Source organism: Ascaphus truei, chromosome 3 (genome assembly GCF_040206685.1).
Source record: "Ascaphus truei isolate aAscTru1 chromosome 3, aAscTru1.hap1, whole genome shotgun sequence".
Taxonomy (NCBI): domain Eukaryota; kingdom Metazoa; phylum Chordata; class Amphibia; order Anura; family Ascaphidae; genus Ascaphus; species Ascaphus truei.
Genome location: NC_134485.1, coordinates 260,787,847 through 260,794,165, shown reverse-complemented (window position 1 = coordinate 260,794,165; position 6,319 = coordinate 260,787,847).

Below are 6,319 nucleotides of genomic sequence, written 5' to 3'. Positions count from 1 at the left end.
AAGAGTTTATGCTTGCTCGTAGAGTGTTAGATCAGTGGCTTACCTTTCTCTTCAGAGGGTCTCTCTCCATGGGTCCAGGCCAAGGCTGTAGTGGAGTGAATAATAGAACAGGACGCCAGGAACTTTTCAACTAGTGTATTTATTGGTTCACAGATCAGCCTACAGTCATGGACAGAATAGGTACTTTTCCTCTTGCAATTGAGATAGTTCCACTCACTGGTCCCTACATAAATCAGAGTAATGACCTTCACCTTTCCCTTCCAATCCCTACTTAAACTGGAGGTATGATGACCCTCACTCTGTCCCTTCCAATCCCTACTTAAACTGGAGGATAGGATGAAGTACTCTCTCTTGCCTCAGGATCTGCCCTTCTTGGTAAGAGAGGCTTCCAGTGGCTTGAGCCCCTGGCCCTCTCATAGGACTGCATACACAGGTCCCTTTCTGTCTCTCTTACCCTTCCCTACGGTCAGACTAGAACTCAGTAGTATGGCTCCCCCACCCAGGGGCCTCACTACCCCTGGGCAGGACAGGATAGTCTTCACCCCTCAGGGCCCCAGTTCTCCCTCAGCTCTCTCCTAATTGGGAGGAATCATCTTCTTATACCAGGGGAGTGTCCAACCCTCCCTACCACAGTAACTGGGCAGATCTGGTTGTATCCAAGCCACCCATCCTGCATGTGACACCAACTGCTCCCAGACACGTGCCTGAAAGCTGCAACATAGTACACTTTTAGAGGAAGCTTAACTCACACGCAGGGCCATGTGCTAGTTTTTAACCCTAACTCTGCCTAACTAACTATTACCAGAACGTATATGCTAGACCTTATAGATATAACAGGGTGCTACATTAAAATGGGGTGGGGTGAGTGTAAACCCTGGTAGGAGGGGCAGCCAACCTCCAACCAACTGATACAAGTTGAAAATTAAAATGAATTAACCCCAATCCCAGAAAGCTCTAACCCCAGAACCCATCATATCATATATATTTGTGTCAAAAGGAGTGCTACTGAGCGTGGACAAATGTATCCAACAAAAGACAAAAATACCCAATGCTACAAAATACATAGTTAAATACTTCAATGTTAGAATTCTCTTGAGTAAGGGTCATTTAGTTAAACCCTTTGGCCAAAGCGTTATAAGCATCTCATTGACCGGATTCTTGGTACAAAACAATACATGTATCATTTTGTAACTTGTACCACATTTTCAGACAATTTGCTTAAAACATTTCAATGAACATTTTCAATTAAAATAAATGGGTAACCGTGGTAACCAACAACACTGTACTACTACAACAACAACAACAACAACAACCTGTAGATTTCCTTTGACATCTAGGTGGTAGTGATACTCATTCACTGCAGAATAGATTTTTGATTGTTTTTTCCTGGTATCCACGATGTCATACATCATGGCCTTGAGAATAATGAGTTTTGTGTGTTGTTTTTTTGTTTTTCAACTTTCTAACAGTTTGTTGTGTGGAAGAGATTGTCATTGTTACATGGACGTATGTTGCAATTGGTGATATTATATCAAACATATTTATTTTCAAGTCCCAATAAAGTGGAATTCAGTATTTACATTTTTGTTTGAGTTCCAAACAGTGCCTGATTGTTGTGACAGACAATAGCGCCAATCTGGACAACTTTGTCCCCGGTGCATCGACTGCCAGTGGAAACCAGGCTTATTTATAGGCTTGCCTAGTACCACACAATAGTGAGAATTAAATTGGCCAGAAATTACCATTTCTAACCAAAGTTTGAGACTAATAAGACAATGAAACAATAATGAAACAATTCCCAAATGTATGATGTTTCAAATGTTGTTTTGCCCGTGTTTAATTCCAAGTTATGAATCTTTGTCCTATGGATTTACTCGTTCATTCCACAACGCTGTTTAAAATATAGTATTTTCCTAGTCATAGTTGAATGACCTAATTAAATATTTTGATTTATTATCATTTTAAGATTATACAATCATTATTTTACATTATAGGGAGATGATAGATACATACATACATTTATACATAGAACAAAGGGTGTAGTCGGCACTAATTAACTACCATCTGCGTAAATGTGAAAACGTGTTAAAACAGTGAATATAGATGTATATACAAAGCATAACAGCAAATGGTGAATATGTAAGCGCAAAAATCAAAAAGGAAGACTCAATGAAAAAATGTCAAAATAAAAATTATGTGAGTATCCGTGAGAATCAAAAAATACTTGTGGGTCTTCTCAATAAAAAGACCAGAACTGGGGGCAGCTTCTCAAAAAGATGAACCACATCATTTAAATAAATCTAAAAAAAAAAACACTAAATAAGAGATATGCACGCTCCAAAAATAGAAAGTGAGAGAAAATATATTAGACATGACACATTCTGGCAGCCTTTTTGAAGTCTCCCCAGGAATCAGATGCCGTTTGGTTGCTGATTTTGAACTCTCAGTGATTGTATTTACCCTGTATCCACACCCTCCGATTGGATTATTGACATTTATATTCTCAGGCTTCCCCATACAAGAGTCCTCACACTACCACATTTGCAATTTGATCTTTATGTCCTGTTTTCCATATTCCCCACCTTGTAATTTTTGTGAGTGGGTATTTGTCTATGTTGTCTAAAACATTTTTCCCCATATTATGGGCCTTCTATTTTTGGACCGTGGGCATCTCTAATTTTGATTTTATACACGTGTGTATGGTTGGACTCTTTACCTTTCTTTTTACACTGTTGCACTTACACATTGTTTATTCTGTGAAGTTTATTGTGTCATGTATTTTTGTTAATGTTGATATATAATCTAGATATAGTTATACGTAGTATATTTACACAATTTAGCTTTTATTTATCACTTTAGTCACCATTAAGGTTTATTATTAGTTATACTCTGGCGCTACTACTTTTGTTCCCATATATATATATAGCGCCAGAGTATAACTAATAATAAACCTTAATGGTGACTAAAGTGATAAATAAAAGCTAAATTGTGTAAATATACTACATATAACTATATCTAGATTATATATCAACATTAACAAAAATACATGACACAAAAAACTTGACAGAATAAACAATGTGTAAGTGCAACAGTGTAAAAAGAAAGGTAAAGAGTCCAACCAGTCCTTTAAGTTAGTCCATGAATATAACAGATGATTGATGCTGATATGGGGGTCTCCGGCTGCTCTCAAGTTGGATGGACCACATCCAAGGGTATCTAGAAAAGAGAAAAAAGAGAGAGCGCACGCCCCATAGCGTAAAACTGTGTATTTAATATTAAAAGGGAAGGGGGGGGAAGAAACGCACTCACAAGAGTAAAATGTCAATAAAGCAATTTGTGATAAAATCACCACCATCCGGTCTCTGTGCTGCAAAAGTCCGCAAGTGTAAGCTCCCTCAGGGCAGCGTGAAGAAGTCGTTGCTCACCGGAGGCCAGAGGTGTAATTTGTCACCTGGAATTCAGTCCATGAGGTCCCAGAAATCGCCTCTCCACCTTGAATGGCCGCAGTATGAATCTCGCGCTTGGTGCGGCCTCCTGCGCGTGCGCAGCGTCGTGATGACGTAATTGCGCAATCAGATTCCCTGACGCGTTTCGTCACCAGAGGGCGACTTTCTCAAAGGGCTGACATTTTACTCTTGTGAGTGTGTTTCTCTCCCCCCCCCTTCCCTTTTAATATAAAATACACAGTTTTACGCTATGGGGTGTGCGCTCTCTCTTTTTTCTCTTATATATATATATATATTTTTTTTTTCCTATATGGTAAGATTATACAGATGATAGATTCAATACTCAAATCTTTCCAAGAAGACCATTACTACTCTGACCAACAGGGCATTATAGAACAACAAATATCACCTGACATTTAAAAAAAAAAAAAGAAATCGATTTATTAAAAAAAAATCGTTCAGTTGGATTCTTTTTTCGAGAATAAAGCCAGTGCTGTTTTTTGCCCTAGTTGTTACCCCAGGTTTGCAGCTGGAGGACTTTAATTAATAGCCTAACCAAACTTGTTTTAGTTTCTTTCATCATTCGGTAATGCAGGTACATGCATTTGTAGCTGAATGGTTGTGCTGTTATCTGGTCAGACTGCCGAAAAAGATGCCAGTGGTTAGATGGGAGATAATCAGATTACTAAATAGTGTCGTTTTAGTTAATTAAAGTGGCTAGTCTGAGTACACAAAGCTTCAGGCATTTTAATTAACTGCTGGACAGCTGGCCCAGGCTTTGCAACAGATTGTCATTTTAGTGGTATACAATATCGGTATAGCTCCCCAATGAAATTCGTGCTAAGATTTGTCACTGGTTTCATGATATTTTACTCCATGCCTTTGGCAATCAAGAGTCTGGGAAGCAGACTTAACAATAGTAATGTTGTATGCCCTTATTGTGTGAACTTTATAATGCCAGAGTGGGTGCCTCACACAGAGATATTTGAAACAGAATTTCAACATATCCTAATTATTTTCCATGTTTCTCTTCTTTTTTTTCTCCAGGATTTAATGTAACTAAAAAAAACAATGTGTTCATGTATTCTTTCTTATGGTTTAAATATAGCAGAAGGCAACATACATTTTACTCACACTTCACTGTGCGTATGTTATGCCTGTTCACTTCCTTTCCCATGAGTTCTAAGTGCTGTTTCCTTTGTTACAAGCACACATCTTGAACATCATCACACTCACAACGAGGTGTGTCTGGGCTGATTATGTAAACATTTGTTACCTTCATAGAACTGCCTTTCTTATTGTGTGGCAGATTCATTTTTAAAGGGACATCCACTGGTTGAGAAAAGAGAGGCACATAGCTTCCAACATGATAAATTATAAGCAACACTGTATTATTGGATTAGTACATGATAATAAACCATGATTTGTATAAATGGCAACTAGTAGGCAACCACTGATAATATAAGAACTTATTGTATAAGTCAAAGTAAAAGACCTAAACCATACCTCCACAAAATCTTCTCAACCTTAAAGTCAAGTTATCTGCTCCTGGGAAGCTATAAAACATATGATAACACCCACATTTCCAGAAAATTATGATTCTTCTGGAATCAAATCCTACTAGTAGCGCTCACTCCATGAGAAAGTTGGCAGAAAGCGTAGGAGGGGAAAAAAAATCTGTATTCAAGGACAGCCAAGAGTATTGCCTGGAAAAGAGTGAAAACAACATGTTTGTAATGTACTCAAATGCATGCTTACAATAAGCATAATTGTGGGCAGATGGATATCATTTTTGAGGATGGATCTTTCAAGACAGATGCCCTCAGCCAGATGCACTATAGCCCTAAACATTTGAAAGAAAGGCAATCATGAGTTCTAATATTAATTAACCCATTCAGTGCCAGGGGAGCCTATAGCTCGCTGCCAAACATGTGGATGGGTTTATAAATAAACAATAATAATTTGCAGCCCTCAATGACACATATAGAAAATGTTTAGTCCACGTAAAATCCCTTACTGCCACCCAACATGATGGTCCCAACAATTGACCATAAAAACCATGCAACAAATTTTTGACAGATTTATTATAAATCATTCTTCCTAGTAACGTAGAGGTTATTAAGAATCTATTTTAGTTTTAGGAGCCTTGAGGCATGGTCTGCCTTGGAGGGGCTCAAGGGCTTACAACACTTTGGCCAAAGAGTTAAACTAAAAGACCATTTTATTCAAAAGATATAAATAAATAATACAATATATATATATATTTAGGCATTGTAACGTGTATTAGTGTATTTGGGTGTAGCACAGAGCTGTCTGTGTTTCATGTTCTGTCTCTGGTTTTAAATATATATTGCCATGCTCAGTAGCACTCCTCCGACACTTATACACATATATATGTTTTGTGGTTATTTTGGGGGTTCAATAGGAGCTTATAGGAGTCCTGTATGTTTCATAAAAACCATGCAAGGAAAATAGCAATAGCCACAGGTCATATAAAATGGGCAATATTAAAGGGGGCATTCGTGTGAGGATCTTCATTAGTTGGAACAGAGGTAGGGTACACTGCATATTAACTTTTTTGCTTGTATGCCTCATAGCACACTTACTCATGGAATATTATTTAAATTAATATACCCACATTTTTCTGTTATCATTACTGGGCTTGTTCATGTGTGTCACTGTTTTTTTTAATTTTTTATACAGTGTATATAACCCAAAATATTTTATAGCACATCTCTCATATTAAAGGTCATCAGTTTAGTGACTAGCAAGAGAATAAATCATTATGCAATAATTACTCGTGTAGACAGTAATTTACATCTATAAAATGATGGCAGGGACTTTTGAGCAAGCATTATTGATTGACTATCCAA